The sequence below is a fragment of the Zootermopsis nevadensis genome, unplaced genomic scaffold (assembly GCF_977971745.1).
Source record: "Zootermopsis nevadensis isolate Lab colony 2312 unplaced genomic scaffold, Znev_1.0 Znev_ptg000037l, whole genome shotgun sequence".
Lineage (NCBI taxonomy): Eukaryota > Metazoa > Arthropoda > Insecta > Blattodea > Termopsidae > Zootermopsis > Zootermopsis nevadensis.
Window position 1 is genome coordinate 5,788,202 of NW_028259169.1, and position 24,316 is coordinate 5,812,517.

Genomic DNA, 24,316 nt, shown 5'->3' on the forward strand with positions numbered 1-24,316 from the left:
TATGTCAACTTCATGTCATAGTCACGTCAATGTATGTCGAAGGGTTTGGAGGATAGAGACATTTAAATTTTTAGAGATTATTCGAAAGTCAATTTTTAAAAGGCAAGTATCTCCTGATCTGTAGCAATCTGAGAGACAAAACTTATGTCACTTTGAGGGAACGTATATGTCAACTTCCTGTCAGAGGTACGTCAATGTATGTCCAAGGGTTTGCAGGATAGAGACATTTAAATTTTTAGAGATTATTCGAAAGTCAATTTTTAAAAGGCAAATATCTCCCGATCTGTAGGAATCTGAGAGACAAACCTTATGTCACTTTGTGGGAACGCATATGTCAACTTCATGTCAGAGTCACGTCAATGTATGTCCGAAGGTTTAGAGGATAGAGACATTTTAATTTTTCGAAATTATTGGAAAGTCAATTTTTAAAAGGCAAATATCTCCCGATCTGTAGGAATCTGAGAGACAAAACTTATGTCACTTAGAGGGAACGTAAGTGTCAACTTCATGTCATAGTCACATAAATGTATATCCAACTGTTTGGAGGATAGAGACATTTAAATTCTTAGAGATTATTCGAAAGTCAATTTTTAAAAGGCAAATATCTCCCGATCTGTAGGAATCTGAGAGACAAAACTTATGTCACTTTGAGGGAACTTATATGTCAACTTCATGTCAGAGTCACGTCAATGTAGGTCCAAGGGTTTGGAGGATAGAGACATTTTAATTTTTCGAGATTATTCGAAAGTCAATTTTTGAAAAGGCAAATATCTCCCGATCTGTAGGCATCTGAGAGACAAACCTTATGTCACTTTGAGGTATTGTATATGTCAACATCCTGTCAGAGTCACGTCAATGTATGTCCAAGGGTTTGGAGGATAGAGACATTTTAATTTTTCGAGATTATTCGAAAGTCAATTTTTAAAAGGCAAATATCTCCCGATCTGTAGGAATCTGAGAGACAAAACTTATGCCACTTTGAGGGAACGTATATGTCAACTTCATGTCACAGTCTCGTCAATGTATTCCAAACGTTTGGAGGATAGAGACATTTGAATTTTTCGAGATTATTTGAAAGTCAATTTTTAAAAGGCAAATATCTCCAGATCTGTAGGCATCTGAGAGACAGAACGTATGTCACTTTGAGGGAACGCAAATGTCAACTTCATGTCAGAGTCTCGTCAATGTATGTCCAAGGGTTTGGAGGATAGAGACATTTAAATTTTTCGAGATTATTCGAAAGTCAATTTTTGAAAAGGCAAATAAGTCCCGATGTGTAGGAATCTGAGAGACAAAACTTATGTCACGTTGAGGGAATGTGTATGTCAACTTCCTGTCACAGTCACGTCAATGTATGTCCAAGGGTTAGGAGGATAGAGACATTTAAATTTTTAGAGATTATTCGAAAGTCAATTTTTAAAAGGCAAATATCTCCCGATCTGTAGGAATCTGAGAGACAAAACTTATGTCACTTTGAGGGAACGTATATGTAAACGTCCTGTCAGAGTCACGTCAATGTATGTCCAAGGGTTTGGAGGATAGACAGATTTTAATTTTTCGAGATTATTCGAAAGTCAATTTTAAAAAGTCAAATATCTCCCGATCTGTAGGAATCTGAGAGACAAACTTAAGTCACTTTGAGGGAACTTATATGTCAACTTTATGTCATAGTCACGTCAATGTATGGCCAAGGGTTTGGAGGATAGAGACATTTCAATTTTTCGAGATTATTCGAAAGTCAATTTTTAAAAGGCTAATATCTCCCGATCTGTAGGAATCTGAGAGACAAAACTTATGTCACGTTGAGGGAATGTATATGTCAACTTCATGTCAGAATCTCGTCAATGTATGTCCAAGGGTTTGGACGATAGAGACAATTTAATTTTTCGAGATTACACGCAAGTCAACTTTTAAAAGGCAAATATCTCCCGATCTGTATAAATCTGAGAGACAAAACTTATGTTACTTTGAGGGAATGTATATGTCAACTTCCTGTCAGGGTCACGTCAATGTATGACCAAGGGTATGGAGGATAGATACATTTTAATTTTTCGAGATTATTCGAAAGTCAAGTTTTCAAAAGGCAAATATCTCCCGATCTGTGGGAATCTGAGAGACAAAACTTATGTCACTTTGAGGGAACGCATATGTCAACTTCATGACAGAGTCTCGTCAATGTATGTCAAAGTGTTTGGAGGATAGAGACATTTTAATTTTTCGAGATTATTCGAAAGTCAATTTTTAAAAGGCAAATATTTCCCGATCTGTAGGAATCTGAGAGACATAACTAATATCACTTTGAGGGAACATATATGTCAACTTCCTGTCAGAGTCACGTCAATGTATGTCCAAGGGTTTGGAGGATAGAGATATTTAAATTTTTAGAGATTAAACGAAAGTCAATTTTTAAAAGGCAAATATCTCCCGATCTGTAGGAATCAAGGAGACAAAACTTATGTCAGTTTTAGGGATCGTATATGTCAACTTCATGTCAGAATCTCGTCAATGTATGTCCAAGTGTTTGGACGATAGAGAAATTTTAATTTTTCGAGATTATTCGAAAGTCAATTTTTAAAAGGCAAATATCTCCCGATCTGTAGGCATCTGAGAGACAAACCTTATGTCACTTTGAGGGAACGCATATGTCAACTTCATGTCATAGTGTCGTCAATGTATGTCCAAGGGTTTGGAGGATAGACACATTTAAATTATAGAGATTATTCGAAAGTAAATTTTTAAAAGGCAAATATCTCCCGATCTGTAGGAATCTGAGAGACAAAACTTATGCCACTTTGAGGGAACATATATGTCAACTTCCTGTCAGAGTCACGTCAATGTATGTCCAAGGGTTTGGAGGATAGAGATATTTAAATTTTTAGAGATTATTCGAAAGTCAATTTTTAAAAGGCAAATATCTCCCGATCTGTAGGAATCTGAGAGACAAAACTTATGTCACTTAGAGGGAACGTATATGTCAACTTCATGTTAGAATCTCGTCAATGTATGTCCAAGGGTTTGGACGATAGAGACATTTTAATTTTTAGAGATTATTCGAAAGTCAATTTTTAAAAGGCAAATATCTCCCGATCTGTAGGCATCTGAGAGACAAACCTTATGTCACATTGAGGGAACGCATATGTCAACTTGAAGTCAGAGTCACGTCAATGTATGTCCAAGGGTTTGGAGGATAGAGACATTTAAATTTTTAGAGATTATTCGAAAGTCAATTTTTGAAAAAGCAAATATCTCCCGATCAATAGGAATCTAAGAGACAAAACTTATGTCACTTTGAGGGAACGTATATGTCAACTTCATGTCATAGTCACGTCAATGTATGTCGAAGTGTTTGGAGGATAGAGACATTTAAATTTTTAGAGATTATTCGAAAGTCAATTTTTAAAAGGCAAATATCTCCCTATCTGTAGGAATCTGAGAGACAAAACTTATGTCACTTTGAGGGAACGTACATGTCAACTTCCTGTCAGAGGTACGTCAAAATATGTCCAAGGGTTTGGAGGATAGAGACATTTAAATTTTTAGAGATTATTCGAAAGTCAATTTTCAAAAGGCAAATATCTCCCGATGTGTAGAAATCTGAGAGACAAAACTTATGTCACTTTGGGGGAACGTATATGTCAACTTCTTGTCAGAGTCACGTCAATATATGTCCAAGGGTTTGGAGGATAGAGACATTTTAATTTTTCGAGATTATTCGAAAGTCAATTTGTGAAAGGCAAATATCTCCCGATCTGTAGGAATCTGAGAGACAACACTTATGCCACTTTGAGGGAACGCATATGTGAACTTCATGTCAGAGTCACGTTAATGTATGTCCAAGGGTTTGGAGGATAGAGACATTTAAATTTTTCGAGATTATTCGAAAGTCAATTTTTAAAAGGCTAATATCTCCCGATCTGTAGGAATCTGAGGGACAAAACTTATGTCACGTTGAGGGAACGTATATGTAAACGTCCTGTCAGAGTCACGTCAATGTATGTCCAAGGGTTTGGAGGATAGAGACATTTTAATTTTTCGAGATTATTCGAAAGTCAATTTTTAAAAGGCAAATATCTCGCGATCTGTATTAATCTGAGAGACAAAACTTATGTCACTTCGAGGGAACGAATATGTCAACTTCTTGTCATAGTCACGTCAATGTATGTCCAAGGGTTTGGAGGATAGAGACATTTAAATTTTTAGAGATTATTCGAAAGTCAATTTTTATAAGGCAAATATCTCCCGATCTGTAGGAATCTGAGAGACAAACCTTATGTCACTTTGAGGGAACGTATATGTCAACTTCCTGTCAGAGTCACGTCAATGTATGTCCAAGGGTTTGGAGGATAGAGACATTTTAATTTTTCGAGATTATTCTAAAGTCAATTTGTAAAATGGCAAATATCTCCCGATCTGTAGGAATCTGAGAGACAAACCTTATGTCACTTTGTGGGACCGCATATGTCAACTTCATGTCAGAGTCACGTCAATGTATGTCCGAGGGTTTGGAAGATAGAGACATTTTAATTTTTCGAGATTATTCGAAAGTCAATTTTTAAAAGGCAAATATCTCCCGATCTGTAGGAATCTGAGAGACAAAACTTATGTTACTTTGAGGGAAATTATATGTCAACTTCATGTCATAGTCACGTCAATGTATGTCCAAGGGTTTGGAGTATAGAGACATTTAAATTTTTAGAGATTATTCCATAGTCAATTTTTAAAAGGCAATTATCTCCCGATCTGTAGGATTCTGAGAGAAAAAACTTATGTCATTTTGAGGGAACGTATATGTCAACTTTCTGTCAGAGTCACGTCAATGTATGTCCAAGGGTTTGGAGGATAGAGACATTTAAATTTTTAGAGATTATTCGAAAGTCAACATTTAAAGGCAAATATCTCCCGATCTGTAGGTATCTGAGAGACAAAACTTATGCCACTTTGAGGGAACGTATATGTCAACATCATGTCAGAGTCACGTCAATGTATGTCCACGGGTTTGCAGGATAGAGATATTTTAATTTTTCGAGATTATTCGAAAGTCAATTTTTGAAAAGGCAAATACCTCCCGATCTGTAGGCATCTGAGAGACAAACCTTATGTCACTTTGAGGGATTGTCTATGTCAACTTTCTGTCAGAGTCACGTCAATGTATGTAAAAGGGTTTGGAGGATAGAGACATTTAAATTCTTAGAGATTATTCGAAAGTCAATTCTTTAAAGGCAATTATCTCCCGATCTATAGGATTCTGAGAGAAAAAACTTATGTCACTTTGAGAGAAAGTATATGTCAACTTCCTGTCAGAGTCACGTCAAGGTATGTCCAAGGGTTTGGAGGATAGAGACATTTTAATTTTTAGAGATTATTCGAAAGTCAACATTTAAAGGCAAATATCTCCCGATCTGTAGGAATCTGAGAGACAAAACTTATGCCACTTTGAGGGAACGTATATGTCACTTCATGTCAGAGTCATGTCAATGTATGTCCAAGGGTTTGGAGGAGAGAGATATTTAAATTTTTCGAGATTATTCCAATGTCAATTTTTGAAAAGGCAAATATCTCCCGATCTGTAGGAATCTGAGAGACAAACCTTATGTCACTTTGAGGGATTGTATATGTCAACTTCCTGTCAGAGTCAAGTCAATGTATATCCAAGGGTTTGGAGGATAGAGACATTTTAATTTTTCGAGATTAATCGAAAGTCAATTTTTAAAAGGCAAATATCTCCCGATCTGTAGGAATCTGAGAGACTTAACTTATGCCACTTTGAGAGAACGTATATGTCAACTTCATGTCAGAGTCTCGTCAATGTATGTCCAAACGTTTGGAGGATAGAGACATTTGAAATTTTCGAGATTATTCGAAAGTCAATTTTTAAAAGGCAAATATATCCCGATCTGTAGGCATCGGAGAGACAAAACGTATGTCACTTTGAGGGAACGCAAATGTCAACTTCATGTCAGAGTCTCGTCATTGTATGTGCAAGGGTTTGGAGGATAGAGACATTTTAATTTTTCGTGATTATTCGAAAGTCAATTTTTGAAAAGGCAAATATCTCCCGATCTGTAGGAATCTGAGAGACAAAACCTATGTCACTTTGAGGGAACGTATATGTCAACTTCATGTCAGAATCTCGTCAATGTATATCCAAGGGTTTGGATGATAGAGACATTTTAATTTTTCGAGATTATTCGAAAGTGAATTTTTAAAAGGCAATTATCTCCCGATCTGTAGGCATCTGAGAGACAAACCTTATGTCACTTTGAGGGATCGTATATGTCAACTTCCTGTCAGAGTCACGTCAATGTATGTCCAAGGGTTTGGAGGATAGAGACATTTTAATTTTTCGAGATTATTCTAAAGTCAATTTGTAAAATGGCAAATATCTCCCGATCTGTAGGAATCTGAGAGACAAACCTTATGTCACTTTGTGGGACCGCATATGTCAACTTCATGTCAGAGTCACGTCAATGTATGTCAGAGGGTTTGGAGGATAGAGACATTTTAATTTTTCGAGATTATTCGAAAGTCGAGTTTTGAAAAGGCAAATATCTCCCGATCTGTGGGAATCTGAAAGACAAAACTTATGTCACTTTGAGGGAACGCATATGTCATCGTCATGTCGGAGTCACGTCAATGAATGTCCAAGGGTTTGCAGGATACAGACATTTTAATATTTCAGGGTTATTCGAAAGTCAATTTGTGAAAGGCTAATATCTCCCGATCTGTTCTAATCTGAGAGACAAAACTTATGTCACTTTGAGGGAACGCATATGTCAACTTCATGTCAGAGACACGTCAATGTATGTCGAAGGGTTTGGAGGATAGAGTCATTTAAATTTTTAGAGATTATTCGAAAGACAATTTTTAAAATTCAAATATCTCCCGATCTGTAGGAATCTGAGAGACAAACCTTATGTCACTTTGAGGGAACGTATATGTCAACTTCCTGTCAGAGTCTCGTCAATGTAAGTCCAAGGGTTTGGAGGATAGACACATTTTAATTTTTCGAGATTATTCGAAAGTCAATTTTTAAAAGGCAAATATCTCCCGATCTGTAGGAATCTGAGAGTCAAAACTTATGTCACTTTGAGGAAACGTACATGTAAACGTCCTTACAGAGTCACGTCAATGTATGTCCAAGGGTTTGGAGGATAGAGACATTTTAATTTTTCGAGATTATTGGAAAGTCATGATATGAACAGGCAAATATCTCCCGATCTGTAGGAATCTGAGAGACAAAACTTATGTTACTTTGAGGGAACGCATATGTCATCGTCATGTCAGAGTCACGTCAATGTATATCCAAGGGTTTGCAGGATAAAGACATTTTAATTTTTCAGGGTTATTCGAAAGTCAATTATTCAGAGGCATATATCTCTCGATATGTAGGAATCTGAGAGACAACTCATGTCACTATGAGGACATTTACATGTCAACTTCATGTCAGAGTCACGACAATGTACGAAAAAGGGTTTGAAGGATAGAGACATTTTAATTTTTCACAGGTATTCGAAAGTCAATTTTTCAAAGGCATATATCTCGCGATGTGTAGGAATCTGAGAGAAACAACTCATGTCACTAGGAGGTCACGTATATGTCAACTTCGTGTCAGAGTCACGACAATGTACGTCCAAGGGTTTGGAGGATAGGGACATTTGAATTTTTCGAGATTATTCGAAAGTCAATTTTTGAAAAGGCAAATATCTCGCGATCTGTAGGAATCTGAGAGACAACACTTATGTCACTTTGAGGGAAGGTATATGTCATAGACATGTCAGAGTCGCGACAATGTAAGTCCAAAGGTTTGGAGGATAGAGACATTTAAATTTTTCGAGGTTATTCGAAAGTCACTTTTTCAAAGGCATATATCTCGCGATGTGTAGGAATCTGAGAGACAAACCTCATATCAGTATGAGGACATTTATATGCTAACTTCATGTCAGAGTCACGTCAATGTATGTCCAAGGGTTTGGAGGATAGAGACATTTAAATTTTTAGAGATTATTCGAAAGTCAATTTTTAAAATTCAAATATCTCCCGATCTGTAGGAATCTGAGAGACAAAACTTATGTCACTTTGAGGGAACGTGTATGTCAACTTCCTGTCAGAGGTACGTCAATGCATGTCCAAGGGTTTGGAGGATAGAGACATTTAAATTTTTAGAGATTATTCGAAAGTCAATTTTTAAATGGCAAATATCTCCCGATGTGTAGGAATCTGAGAGACAAAACTTATGTCACTTTGAGGGAACGTATATGTCAACTTCATGTCATAGTCACGTCAATGTATGTCGAGGGGTTTGGAGGATAGAGACATATAAATTTTTCGAGATTATTCGGAAGTCAATTATTAAAAGGCAAATATCTCCCGATCTGTAGGAATCTGAGAGACAAAACTTATGTCACTTTGAGGGAACGTATATGTCAACTTCTTGTCAGAGTCACGTCAATATATGTCCAAGGGTTTGGAGGATAGAGACATTTAAATTTTTCGAGATTATTATAAAGTCAATTTGTGAAAGGCAAATATCTCCCGACCTGTAGGAATCTGAGAGACAAAACTTATGTCACATTGAGGGAACGCATATGTGAACTTCATGTCAGAGTCTCGTCAATGTATGTCCAAGGGTTTGGAGGATAGAGAGATTTTAATTTTTCGAGATTATTCGAAAGTCAATTTTTAGAAGGCTAATATATCCCGATCCGTTGGAATCTGAGAGACAAAACTTATGTCACGTTGAGGGAATGTATATGTCAACTTCCTGTCACAGTCACGTCAATGTATGTCCAAGGGTTTGGAGGATAGAGACATTTAAATTTTTAGAGATTATTCGAAAGTCAATTTTTAAAAGGCAAATATCTCCCGATCTGTAGGAATCTGAGAGACAAAACTTATGTCACTTTGAGGGAACGTATATGTAAACGTCCTGTCAGAGTCACGTCAATGTATGTCCAAGGGTTTGGAGGATAGACAGATTTTAATTTTTCGTGATTATTCGAAAGTCAATTTTAAAAAGTCAAATATCTCCCGATCTGTAGGAATCTGAGAGACAAACTTAAGTCACTTTGAGGGAACGTATATGTCAACTTAATGTCATAGTCACGTCAATGTATGGCCAAGGGTTTGGAGGATAGAGACATTTAAATTTTTAGAGATTATTCGAAAGTCAATTTTTAATAGGCTAATATCTCCCGATCTGTAGGAATCTGAGAGACAAAACTTATGTCACGTTGAGGGAATGTATATGTCAACTTCCTGTCAGAGTCACGTCAATGTATGTCCAAGGGTTTGGAGGATAGAGACATTTAAATTTTTAGAGATTATTCGAAAGTCAATTTTTAAAAGGCAAATATCTCCCGATCCGTAGGAATCTGAGAGACAAAACTTATGTCACTTTGAGGGAACGTATATGTAAACGTCCTGTCAGAGTCACGTCAATGTATGTGCAAGGGTTTGGAGGATAGAGACATTTTAATTTTTCGAGATTATTCGAAAGTCAATTTTTGAAAAGGCAAATATCTCCCGATCTGTAGGAATCTGAGGGACAAAACGTATGCCACTTTGAGGGAACGTATATGTCAACTTCATGTCAGAATCTCGTCAATGTATGTCCAAGGGTTTGGAGGATAAAGACATTTGAATTTTTCGAGATTATTCGAAAGTCAATTTTTAAAAGGCATATATCTCCCGATCTGTAGGCATCTGAGAGACAAACCTTATGTCATTTTGAGGGAACGCATATGTCAACTTCATGCCAGACTCTCGTCAATGTATGTCCAAGGTTTTGGAGGATAGAGACATTTTAATTTTTCGAGATTATTCGAAAGTCAATTTTTAAAAGGCAAATATCTCCCGATCTGTATTAATCTGAGAGACAAAACTTATGTCACTTTGAGGGAACGTATATGTCAACTTCATGTCATAGTCACGTCAATGTCTGTCGAAGGGTTTGGAGGATAGAGACATTTAAATCTTTAGAGATTATTCGAAAGTCAATTTTTAAAAGGCAAATATCTCCCGATCTGTAGCAATCTGAGAGACAAAACTTATGTCACTTTGACGGAACGTATATGTCAACTTCCTGTCAGAGGTACGTCAATGTATGTCCAAGGGTTTGCAGGATAGAGACATTTAATTTTTAGAGATTATTCGAAAGTCAATTTTTAAAAGGCAAATATCTCCCGATCTGTAGGAATCTGAGAGACAAAACTTATGTCACTTTGAGGGAACGTATATGTCAACTTCCTGTCAGAGTCACGTCAATGTATGTCTAAGGGTTTGGAGGATAGAGACATTTAAATTTTTAGAGATTATTCGAAAGTCAATTTGTGAAAAGGCAAATATCTCCCGATCTGTAGAAATCTGAGAGACAAAACTTATGCCACTTTGAGGGAACGTATATGTCAACTTCATGTCAGAGTCACGTCAATGTATGTCCAAGGGTTTGGAGGATAGATACATTTTAATTTTTCGAGATTATTCGAAAGTCAATTTTTGAAAAGGCAAATATCTCTCGATCTGTAGGCATCTGAGAGACAAACCTTATGTCACATTGAGGGATTGTATATGTCAACGTCCTGTCAGAGTCACGTCAATGTATGTCCAAGGGTTTGGGGGATAGAGACATTTTAATTTTTCGTGATTATTCGAAAGTCAATTTTTAAAAGGCAAATATCTCCCGATCTGTAGGAATCTGAGAGACAAAACTTATGCCACTTTGAGGGAACGTATATGTCAACTTCATGTCAGAGTCTCGTCAATGTATTCCAAACGTTTGGAGGATAGAGACATTTGAATTTTTCGAGATTATTCGAAAGTCAATTTTTAAAAGGCAAATATCTCCAGATCTGTAGACATCTGAGAGACAAAACGTATGTCACTTTGAGGGAACGCAAATGTCAACTTCATGTCAGAGTCTCGTCAATGTATGTGCAAGGGTTTGGAGGATAGAGACATTTTAATTTTTCGAGATTATTCGAAAGTTAATTGTTGTAAAGGCAAATATCTCCCGACCTGTAGGAATCTGAGAGACAAAACTTATGGCACTTTGAGGGGACGCATATGTCAACTTCATGTCAGGGTCACGTCAATGTATGTCCAAGGGTTTGGAGGATAGAGACACTTTAATTCTTCGAGATTATTCAAAAGTCAATTTTTGAAAAGGCAAATATCTCCCGATCTGTACGAATCTGAGACACAAAACTTATGTCACTTTGAGGGAACGTATATGTCAACTTCATGTCAGAGTCACGTCAATGTATGTCCAAGGGTTTGGATGATAGAGACATTTTAATTTTTCGAGATTATTCGAAAGTCAATTCTTGAAAAGGCAAATAAGTCCCGATGTGTAGGAATCTTAGAGATTAAACTTATGTCACGTTGAGGGAATGTATATGTCAACTTCCTGTCAGAGTCACGTCAATGTATGTCTAAGGGTTTGGAGGATAGAGACATTTAAATTTTTAGAGATTATTCGAAAGTCAATTTTTAAAAGGCAAATATCTAACGATCTGTAGGAATCTGAGAGACAAAACTTATGTCACTTTGAGGGAACGTATATGTAAACGTCCTGTCAGAGTCACGTCAATATATGTGCAAGGGTTTGGAGGATAGAGACATTTTAACTTTTCGAGGTTATTCGAAAGTCAATTTTTAAAAGGCAAATATCTCCCGATCTGTAGGAATCTGAGAGACAAAACTTATGCCACTTTGAGGGAACGTATATGTCAACTTCATGTCAGAGTCTCGTCAATGTATGTCCAAACGTTTGGGGGATAGAGACATTTGAATTTTTCGAGATTATTCGAAAGTCAATTTTTAAAAGGCAAATATCTCCCGATCTGTAGGAATCTGAGAGACAACACTTATGTCACTTTGAGGGAAGGTATATGTTATAGACATGTCAGAGTGGCGACAATGTAAGTCCAAGGGTTTGGAGGATAGAGACATTTTAATTTTTCGAGGTTATTCGAAAGTCACTTTTTCAAAGGCATATATCTCGCGATGTGTAGGAATCTGAGAGACAAACCTCATATCAGTGTGAGGACACTTGTATGCCAACTTCATGTCAGAGTCACGTCAATGTATGTCCAAGGGTTTGCAGGATAGAGGCATTTTAATTTTTCACGGTTATTCGAAAGTCAATTTTTCAAAGGCATTTATCTCGCGATGTGTACAAATCTGAGAGAAAGAACTCATGTCACTATGGGGTCACGTACATGTCAACTTCATATCAGAGTCACGACAATGTACGTCCAAGGGTTTGCAGGATAGAGAACTTTTACTTTTTCGCGGGTATTCGAAAGTCAATTTTTCAAAGGCATATATCTTCCGATCTGTAGGAAACTGAGACACAAAACTCCTGCCGTGTCTTCAAACTGTTGGTAACGTATCTGAAACACGCATGTCATTGCTAAATGTACCTCTGACTTTTCTTCACGGTGGTACTGTCTTGTCTCAATCTCGTACGTCTTAGGTAAATGTACTCTTGTCGTGTCTTATGGAATTCATCGGAATAAAGTATAAATATCACAAAACAACGCACTTGCATACAGCACACCAGCTCAAGGAACACAATACATCATCATACAGTAGCGTATGACACAATAAATTGCCATTTGAAATATTATAAATTCTGTGTGATGTGTGACTAATTTTTGTCTTAACAAACAAAATACGAGCTACAAAACATGCATGATGTGGGTGGGTGCGTGTTTGGGTTAATCTTCGTATGTATACATAGATTGGTAAATACATGAAGGGATGGATAGATATGTAGATGGGTAAATAGATAAATATGCAGACACATAGACAGGAGACAGAGAAACAGATACACAGAGAGAGAGAGATAGAGATATTCAGATAGATAGAATAGATAGATTATATAGGTAGAGAAACCGAGATATCTAAAGCCGGCCTGATAATCTTTTATACTCGTACTATTCTGTGGCCTGAGTGAACAACCGTCTGTCATCAAATGTTATATGAGTAAGGATCGCTTTTCACTACATCCACGATGTTAATTCTGAAAATACCTAAACCCAATCTCTAATGAGTATTTGTATTCATAACATATTAATAATATAATTGGCTTCTTTCTCTAACGAAACTAAAATATTTAATCCAAGAATGTATTCCACACATACTCAAGTGTAACCACTCATGTAGCCAAAAATCTATTATGTCATATGAAAAAAGTAACGCAGTCCTAATACACGCCATGTGGGACGCTTGGCTGGAGAGGCAGTTATTAAGTACAAATTTATTTCTGCAGTAATTTTTAACTAAATTATGATATCAATCTTATACCGCATTGAATCAAAGAAGCTACTCAGGCACCTAGTCTACAAATTATGTCTACCGATGTTCATTCCCATGTTCACAGCAGCTGTTACTAGACACTATATTATCTTCACATCAAATTTTATGTCTTCCCTTCGGGGTTTTTTTCATACCCAAAATCCGTATTCACTTGTAATTTCTAAGTCATCCCCGATTTTTACCACGATTAATACTTTATTTCTGGATCCTCTGCAAGTCCGCGGTTCAACTACCGACAGCGACACAATCAAGTTCGGTCCAATTCAATAATATACACAGAAGATACCGTGAATTTTTCCTTCGGGTAAAACCGGCTGGAACGTGATGCTGTCCACGTATCTCTATCTAGCTAGCTGTTAAAGATGCACGTACCTAAACCTTCAATAACCCATACGCCTTCATGCCGTAGTGCGTAATTAAACACGGGCGCAACTTATCTTTAAAAAGAAATTAGTCTATCACGTGTAAGTAATAAGATGAGAAAGAACGAGAAGATGAAGATTTGCAATTAGTTTTCCTTCAAGGATGGAAATAAGGACTTCATTAGATAAAACCTCTCAACTACGGGATACTGGCAAAAACTAAGCTACAAACTACTACGACTACTGCAACATTGAAGAGATAAATTTCACCCACCAGCGATGAACTGGAGGTTTCTCAGATGACGTCGTCGCTGGACATGGCAATCGTCCGTTGTTTCTCGGGTCGTCTGCTACAAGTTCACTCACGTTTCAGAGCTACGCGCTGCCTCCATTCACAAAGCAATGAGCAATTTTAGTTGACTTCTTTTTTTTTTGGGGGGGGGGGGAGGCTCTCTATGATTTCTGTATTATTTGATTTATATATAATATGAGCGACGTTCTTTGCAAATGACTTGACAATGCGAGATTTCATAACTCTGAAAGAACAAGGGAATTAATAGAAAGTGTCGGATGCAAAGTTGTATTTTTGCCACCAAACTCGCTAGATTTAAATCCAATTGAGAACTTTTGGTTTGTCATCAATGCACACTTTAATTTGCTAGTACGCTACTATATAATTAATAATTATAATGTAACAAGTCATGGAAATTTTAGCTGCTGTTAAAATCTGATCTCATTGAAAGTCAACTCATATGCGAAAATTTAAAGACGAAATAGTGACATGTCGTTCTTCTACCTGTTATAAAGGGAGATGGAAACAGAGGTATACAAGCAAGTGTTACAGTTTTCGATGTTTCTACAATCGGAAAAAATAAAAGTACAAGTTATTTATTTATTTATTTATTTATTAAATAACATCTTGAACATATAACAATCTGAAAACTTCATTTAAAATCTCAGTTTCGGCGTTTCAATTATTTCGGCTTCAAAAAGCCTGTATTATTTTATTCACATGTTATTTGTATGTGATTTCGTTGTCCACTACGTCTCGTCCCTAATTTCAGTGTGAATCTCCCATCAATCCACACTTTAATGTCATAGTACTGATGCCTACGATACTATAAAATCTCAATCACTTTCACTGAATGAACTTTGTCTGCGTCAGAGGTGGTTAAATTTGGACTGTACGTCTGTCCTGCAATATGATTGTAATCTAAGGGCAAAGCTATGTAAATAAACAACGATAATGTAGTTTTCAGCCCCATGAAATTTTCCAAATTTAAAATCTTCCCCGCTTTATAGTTTGTGTTAGCAGACGCTTAAGTCACCTCAAAATTACTTAACTTGAAAAGCTAGCCGTTACTCAGATCATCAAAACAGAAAATCCCCACTTTTTAAAATCCTCAATATCTTCTATATATGCTTTAGCAAATCCCACCACTGCAACTTAACGCATGGTCTGTGACCTCACACCCTCAACATTTCTAATATTGTGGGCAAACTAACTGCGTCTTTGCTGGATTCCGCTGATATTCCGTTGCAGCGCAGCGGCTGGACTGCAGGGTCGATGATGTTGTTAGTGGTTAAGAATGCATGCAGCTACAACTCTACTCTAACCCGTCTATCCTCTGAGGGTAGGAAGAAGGCGAAAAAGAAGAAAAGAAAGAAGAAGACGAGTAAATAGAAAGAATCTGAATTCATTTTGCTCAAGGGATGGAACAAGCAAAACATTAATTGGAGACTCAAAATTAAGGAACATTGGAAGGAGTTTAACCCCTGCACCCCAGGCGTTAGTCGTGTGTTAATTTAAAATTAAAGTAATTCGTTTCACTCGCCAGCAAAGATGGTAGAAACGAAATATGCCGGAGAGATGACCGCCGACACTGGAAACACGACAAGAGTGCAGCGTCCGGGTTCCCCGGAGCGTGTAGACGCAACCGCACGGGTGAAAATGCCATGAAGATCCTCCTCTGAGTTTCGGAACCACGAAGATTCACTTGCCTTTTCCCCTGAAACGAGACAGAATGTCCCATATAATGACAAGAATTTATATGTAGGGTCTGAAGCTCCATATTATTTAACAGTTTATTAACATTAATTACGATGATAGCAAACCAAATTTAAACATAACAGTGTGTTGTTCATTAATATTTACAACTTTTATTTATCAGACTAGAAGACAAAAGATTCTAAATTCATGGTCAACGTTATTTTGATTAGAACATACAAACAGCTTGGTTGAAAGTTATCTCCTAAACACAACACACTCTTTTCTGAAATGCTAGACTAATTATAGAAAAAGCACTCATTAAAAGCAGCTTGGGGGGGGCGGGGGGATGCGGGTATTATCTGTCCCGACACTACGCCTCGGCCTCGCAAGATAGAAATCTGTGCCTTACATCTTCAATCTGCGCGTAAATTGTTATCTCCTGTTCTCACTGTGGTGATTGTGATGATTAAGTTTGCCGACGTTTAGGAAGTGATATTGCTACCTCCATCATAACAGCGATGATGGTGGGCCCTTGTGATGACGCAATATCACAAAAGACATTCATAAAACATTCTTCGGTTATGATTATTTGCTCCCAAGTGATTTTGGACCTTACGGGATAAAATTTATAAATAACCGTTGCCATGGTAACGCTGCTAAGAGATGTTGGGTCTAATCGGATAATTATTATGATTATTATTGTTTACTACTTTACATTTTTGCCGTCATTCTTAGCGGGCAATTTATTAGTCTTAAAAGTTTGTCCGTTACACCCCATAAAATGGCAGGATTCTTCTAAAAGATGAACTTGAAATTACATTGAATAAAGCAATAGCTGTCTACATTTAATGTGTCTTAAAATATGCTTCAGAATACTAAAAATCACGAGAAAGATCTCTAACGATTGTCTGTCGACGGGGAGAGATTCGAACCCGAAACCTATCGAGTAGGACAACTCAATATTTTTCTTGTATGTTTACTTAGCCAACTCTCCTGATCTGTGGAACTAACCCTGACCGATCATTAAACTGACTACGTGCGCGATGAGGGACCATACATCAAAGGAAGACAGTGATTTCTATCTACACCAAGACATTCCAACAGCACCAGGTTCTAGCCAGTGTGCTCAACGCTTAAACGGGTACGGGGTTACTGCGACCTGCTGTAAACATTTGACCAGTAGCGAAGTATTACGGAACAGAGAATGACGTTCACACGTTCATAATCCCATGCTCTGGCAAAACAGATACGGGTGTAATTTTTCAATATTCAATTTAAAAGAAATTGGATAATAATCATTTTATGCGGAAAAGTTTACAAAGATATGAGAGACTCAAACAAGGAACAGAAATGTGATTAGTCCGTGAAACATTAAACAAGAATAATCTCTTTTAAAATTGACATATTGCAGAGGATATAGAGTCTGGATGTAATGACTCATACGACCCGGATTTAAAGAAATCAGATATTATTCGTTCAAGTATCATGTGGAGTAACAAATATTTCCGAGGAATATATTTCTTCCATCCTCAGGGCTAAAGATTGGTGAGCATTAATGTTACATTCTACAACATTAGGTGTAACTGGGAGGATAATATTAAAATTGATCTTACGGAAGTACTTTTCAAGGTTGCGAAATGGATTAATATAGCTCAGGAAAGACACCAGTGACGGGATTTTGTGAACACTACGCTGAACTTTCCATTCAAGGCGGATAATTTGACTGGCTGAGCCTATTGTTAGCTTCTAACTCCCACCTCAGAAATTCGCAAGACTACCTTTGATGGTCATATCGATGGCAAAGCATGTAAAATTTAAAAAAAAAAGTAGTATGGCATCTGGTGTCAGTTCAATAAAATAAATTCTTTCTAAAATAATTAATAATGCCATACACGCATACGATAAAAATAGAAATTAAAGTCTCACTGATTATTACAGAAATTTGGACATATAATAATAATAATATTTGCTTTAAAGGGTTATTTGGATCTGGGACCATGCACAGCTACTGTATAACTCACAGTCGAACGCACGTATATGTACGATGGTGTCCGACGCTACCAGAAGCTTGCTGGAATATCGGCTGGATACCGGCCCTGCGATACGACCTTAAGGTCAAAACGTGCCCCCCATTTCCAAACAACCATTCGCAGTCAATACTCTTCGTTTCTAACACGTACTACTAACATTACACAGGCCGATTTTCGTCAAATTCGATATTAACTGTATGTCACTATCTGATACCTTCCATTGGTACTATCAGCCATGACCCTTGTTATTAATTTATGTATTAAAAGTACAAATCCACGATTAAGAATATCCATAAATTTAAATTTGCATGCATCTAGGACAAAAAATTTCTGAATGGATTAGGCATTGGACAAGGCAGGTAGCTCCAAAATTGACTTTCGATATTACGCCCGTGCGCACAGACATGTTTAATTTGTTACCATGCACTTGGGCAAACATTACACGGATCCCTAGGGTCAAATCAACAGGTCACGCCGCCATTGTGCCAATTCTTTCAAGTACTGCATAATTTTTTGAAAGCGTCTCCACGAACAGCGGAGAATTTTATGGAAGTGCATTAAGACGCACTCTTTCAACCAAGGTCAACAGTTCATGACACGAAATAACAGAAAAAGATAATTATTTGTCTGAATTCGATTCCACAAGGAATTTAATCCATGGTTACACGTGATATGAGCAATGCGACAAAGTTGGAGAATGTGTAATATTCCTAAGAATTCCATTCACGCAGTGCATTTATTGAGACTATCTGCTGGTTTCTTCCAGCTTAAAACATGTTTTCAAACACGGCAGCAATTTCTTTCTCGTACTGAACACGTACACGTGTTCAACCTATCAAATGGGACACGAAGTGCTGGAAACAGCGACTTCTTCAAGTTTTGCTATTATTCTCGAGACAATGTTCAATGGCGCAACAAATATTCGAGCTGAGGAACGGCTGGATTTTAGAGCAACCCACACCTGAACGCGGTCCTAAATTCGTCAGAATCTGTCGAGAATCGATGAACCAATTTACTGTAACCTGAGTGTCAACCCATCCTAATCTTCGGAACTTATTAAAAACACAGACAGAGAGAGAGAGAGATGCTTCAACTAAGTTAACAGTCCTATAATATTTCTTGATGATTTAGACAGGCGTAATACTTCGTTTCTCACTCTGTAAGACAATCCGAACTTGAAAACACTTAGGGAAAGAGATTCAAGAAGATTATTTACAAGCGAGTGGGGCGAAGTAATACTGATAAAGAAAAAGGCATGTAAACGGTACATTAAGCCTTCAACAGAGAATACTAAATACCAATTAGTTCAATTCTGAAAGTTTACTTCAACGTATGTACCAAGTGTTTTAATTATGATGCCTTTTATATTTATGGATTTTCTATGATTCTCACTATAAACAGCGATCATTTCCTTAAACAGCGTTAACCAGTTGATCTTCGTAATGGTGAAGAGTTGTGTTTTCTTCGCGGTACGGACTGGATTCTTAAATATTATTCAGACGAACTATGATTCTCGGAATAAACAGCGATCATTTCCTTAAACAGCGTTAACCAGTTGATCTTCGTAATGGTGAAGTGTTGTGTTTTCTTCGCGGTACGGACTGAATTCTTAAATATTAATCAGACGAACTACGATTCTCGGAATAAACAGCGATCATTTCCTTAAACAGCGTTAACCAGTTGATCTTCGTAATGGTGAAGTGTTGTGTTTTCTTCGCGGTACGGACTGAATTCTTTAATATTAATCAGACGAACTATGATTCTCGGAATAAACAGCGATCATTTCCTTAAACAGCGTTAACCAGTTGATCTTCGTAATGGTGAAGTGTTGTGTTTTCTTCGCGGTACGGACTGAATTCTTTAATATTAATCAGACGAACTATGATTCTCGGAATAAACAGCGATCATTTCCTTAAACAGCGTTAACCAGTTGATCTTCGTAATGGTGAAGTGTTGTGTTTTCTTCGCGGTACGGACTGAATTCTTAAATATTAATCAGACGAACTACGATTCTCGGAATAAACAGCGATCATTTCCTTAAACAGCGTTAATCAGTTGATCTTCGTAATGGTGAAGTGTTGTGTTTTCTTCGCGGTACGGACTGAATTCTTAAATATAATTCAGACGAACTATAATTCTCGGAATAAACAGCGATCATTTCCTTAAACAGCGTTAATCAGTTGATCTTCGTAATGGTGAAGAGTTGTGTTTTCTTCGCGGTACGGACTGAATTCTTAAATATTATTCAGACGACCTACGGCTTCATGGGGTTAATGATGCTTATTTTTTCATTTCAAAGAGCACACATAAAGTTAATTTATGAACCCTCTTAGGAAGGGAATGAATTATTTCGGAAGATTTAGTAGCGGTGAGACTTAATATTAAACTGTGTTTTTGTATAAAGAGTATCCAGAGATGTGAATCAGACTGCAGTGACTCACGATAGACTCAAATTTCGGTTTCCTTGCAGTTGTAACCCTTCAGTTTCCATAACAGAGGAATTTCATTGATTAGGAAAATACATCAGGTACTCAATTTGACGATATTTTATATTACTATACACAGAATAAACTGAAAGTCCACAAAACTGCAATTTGTATTAGCGAAGAGTAATTATAACTGTTATAAATTACGCCTTCATAGCTTTCTGACTCGAGATACTGTAAACTGGTGCAGCTTTAATTCAATATATATCTCTACTGTGTTGCTACAAGTGGACTTGAATATCAACGCACTTCCTCTTGGTCTACGCTCCTGTATCCCATCACCATCCTTCGGGATACAACGCAGAACGATACTTCGTTCTGATGACTGCCTCAATCAAGCAAAGGATGTTGAAAATGTTTCTCCATATTTTGGGAACCTCTGCTCTATACAGCACTACATTCTAGCAGCTCTGTCTAATTCCATCACCGCGTAAAGAACGCCTACTCAGTCGCGTCCCTGGCAGACGGCTAATCCAAATCAATACAGACTCCGTACGCAATACTCGGTCCACCTAACACCAACAGCATTTCCTTACGAAATTTATCCAACAGAAATGAAGTAAGGACGACCAGTCAGTTTTTAAAATTTCTGTGTCTATACACGAAGAGAAAGGCTTTGACCAGTTAAACGACTGTCAGCTACACGATGACTGCCGTACATGTTTACATCAAGAGAGACGCAAGAAACTGGTCTCATACCGCAAGTGTGCGTGTCTATCACGTCTCTGCGATTGTCTGCATTTTCTCCTTTTCTAATTCTCAAATGATCTGTAACTTTTCCTTTCTGTTTCCAACTCATAAAAGAACTCGATTCCTTACCGTACGTAGGGGGGTTTCAAACATTCTTTGATTTTGGCGATATCGGTACCTTCGCGAAATACCACCCACGCAGACCAGGCTTTACTCAGACACTACATTACCGTCGAGACATACTAATTTCTAATTTCCCACAGAACACTATCTACGAAAGTCATTATAATTTTTAATCAACCTCGAAATAATACATCACCGTACTCACCCGAGTCCATCGCTCACTGGTGCCTCATCGTTTCAGACGTCTCGAGCCAGACGACGTCACAGAGCAGCGTCCAGGAGCGAGACGTGGAAAAAACTTCAGAGGGTTCACGACGGCGATGAAGAATGATGATATCATAATCACCGTGAATGTGAAGAGGGCTCCGCCAATCACCTCAAAGCAGACATAATGACAAGAATTTATAATTACGTCGCTTCTGTACGTACGCTCTGAAACTCGATCAGTGGGCATTATCTGACAATTTCTCATTGTACTCAGCGGAGTCCTTAGTTCGCTGCTGCTGTAATATAATTTTCGGGTTGTCGTGTTAGCGACCTCACGATGTAAGCGGCCGTCATCCTCACCGCTCCGTGAACCTCAAGTCTTGAACGAGTGTCACGTGGTTGTTACCACTGACCTAGAAGGAGACGGAATGCGTGGGCAGAATCACAGAACAATCAAAACGTAAAATAAAATAATATCTCAGAATACTTAGTTCAGTGTTGCAAAGTCATTTCAGCCATCTTGTCTTGTGCGACCTAGGCCAAGTCACGTTTTATCCTCAACGTACTTTAAGAACTCTCTACTTCAGAGGACGGAATATTTCATGCAACTCACCTTGAATGACTTAAGTAGGCTCTCGTTGTACAGGACGTAGCACCCGAGGACACACAACAGGACACATGCACTCTCGCATGTGCGTTGTCACAGTCCTAGAGAAAAATATATAGACGATCTTATATCACGCCAGACACAAATGCATATAAGTCAGGGTCGTTATCTAGAGCCTCGTACTACCACCACGAAAGCTTCAACAACTCTTTGGCTGTCGAATAAATCGAGAATTAAACCAAACACAAGCTGAGACGTAATATCAAAATGGCCGACTGAAGCCCCAACTTACGTAAAGACTTCGTACATCCGCGCTGTACCGAAGCAGGAGACAGACAACCGGGAAAAACTCAACTTGTTCGGAGAAAACAAGTTTCGCGGAGCATGCTGGGAAAGGCAAAGATGAAAAACTCATCCACCGCGTGTCGGCAGAGATGAATAAGGGGCAGATAAAATTATACGTCCAGTAATAAAACACTCGAAGCGAAAATACTACGAGCAGCGAAAACTCAATGATTTAATCGAATGAAACCAAATCGCGGGACGGAGGGTGAGCCTCAGCCCCTAGACAAGATCTGTTGCCAGGTCGGTTAGTCGAAAGAGTTGGACGACTTGCCTCGCCCACGAGGTCCTGTTTCCTGTAGCGTGCGAGCGCAAAGCCAACGAGTTGGACTCGTCCGACTCGGGCGGTTCGTTGGAACCCGGCGCCCGGGCCATTGTCCGGAGCCGGGTCCGCGCCTCTGCTCGCTCAAGAAACGGCCTGGGCCTCCACCTCCCTTCGTGGGGCGCGGGGTGGTTAGGGCGCGGGGTGGTTAGGGCGCGGGGGTTAGGGCGCGGGGGTTAGAGCGCGGGGGTTAGGGCGCGTTTTGAATTCTGGTTGTGGAACCTATGTGGGATAATATGGGGATTTTTGGTGGGGAATCCTGCAGGATCGTGGGTAATATTATGTGGTGAATCCAGGGGAATATCCTGGGAATCATGGGTTGCGATCGTGGGATATTCTGTTGGAAATGTTTGGTGGCAGATTCTGCTAGATCTGGGTAGGGAATCCTTTTTTGGGGATCCTAGGAAATCTGTGGGGAATACTAGGATGGTCATGGGGAGTTCTGGTAAATCCGAGGAATCCTGGAGGGGGTTATAGGGGATCCTAGAGGTGATTGTCTTCGGGGATCCTGCCGTGATCCTAGAGGGCAGTGTCCAGGGAATCCTGGGGTCCTAGGGGATCCTGTGGTTCCTGGGATATGGTGATGCTGCAGGGATCCTGAGGGGATGGTCCCGGGGGGGCGATCTTGGGTAGGGGTGATCATGAGGGTTGGCCCAAAGAAGGGGATAGCCCTGGGAAGGGGTGCGACTGGGGTAGTGGCCCTGGGGTAAAGGGTGTGGCCCTAGGATGGCTGGCTAGCAGAAATATTGGTGAGAAGATATAACCTTGAGATTTTTTAAGACCAGTATCTACGAAACTATTGGGCCGAATTTGTCGTGGCTTCCTTGACCTATACGTGACCTCATTTTGACATGAGTATGGTCAATCAGGTATTTGCCGTTTGGCATAAATACGTATGACCTTGAGAATTTTAAAGACCTCTATCTGGCAAACTATTGGGGCGATCTTGTCTTGACTTTGTCATGACCTTGACCTAACAGTGACATCAATGTTACAAGAGAATAATCACTCTGATAACTGATGAAGATGTGAGGGCGAAATAATGTACAACAGTGGTCCCCAACGCGGTGCCCGCGTTGATAAGGAAAGAGGTTATACTGAATAATAAATGCCGTTCAACCATGAACATTATAAAATCAAAGCACAGTTCTCTACGTACTAATGCCCATCTTGACGATTGCGAGCAGCAACATCATCCTACTCTCCCAAATTTGTAAAACTGGCCGCTGAAATGCAGTGCCAAACATCACACTAACTTCCCACTTGAGTAATAATAATTGTACTTATAAAATTAAGTATTTTTGATTGCGTGGTTTCTTGTATCAATAAACGTCGTGTTGTTTTGTGTATTATTTGGTGTCCGTATCTTATTTGTCCAGAGAAAGGAAAAAAAAGGTTGGGGACCACTGACGTAAGGCAATACATGGCAAACATTATCATCAGTGCGTTTGGTGTAATCACGCACGTCTGCTGATATCGAAGTTTCAACGTTCCTACGTGCGGATATCCGTATATCCCATGTATACATAAGATCGAGATTAAATACATTTCTTTTGTACATTCATGTATGTCTGATGGTACTCATGTTGATATGGGTTGCCATTATCCACACATTGAAGGCAGATTCATATTTATTTATGACGGACTTTGCCACAGTACGTATGTGTTTGCCGCGTGGTATTCTACGTCCATACAGCATCCAGTTGATGTGATGTGTCCAGATGGGGGGGGAGGAGGTCATAAATGCAGAGGGAGTTAAAGAGAGAAAAGTAATGCCGCACCAGCTTGGCCCAAAAGTTATATTCTGAGCAAAAAATTTCGAAAAGGAATTCCCACA

General features: G+C 38.5%; 1 long non-coding RNA gene across 1 annotated transcript; it reads right to left on the bottom strand.

Annotated features, from left to right (window-relative positions):
- Positions 1–21,531: 21,531 nt before the first annotated feature.
- LOC147871863 (uncharacterized) lies at positions 21,532–22,905 on the bottom strand. The gene is made up of 2 exons (XR_015538267.1): positions 22,108–22,905; positions 21,532–21,916 (listed from the first exon to the last, which is right to left on the bottom strand). It is a non-coding gene; the product is annotated as an uncharacterized LOC147871863 (long non-coding RNA).
- Between the last annotated feature and the right edge of the window lie 1,411 nt (positions 22,906–24,316).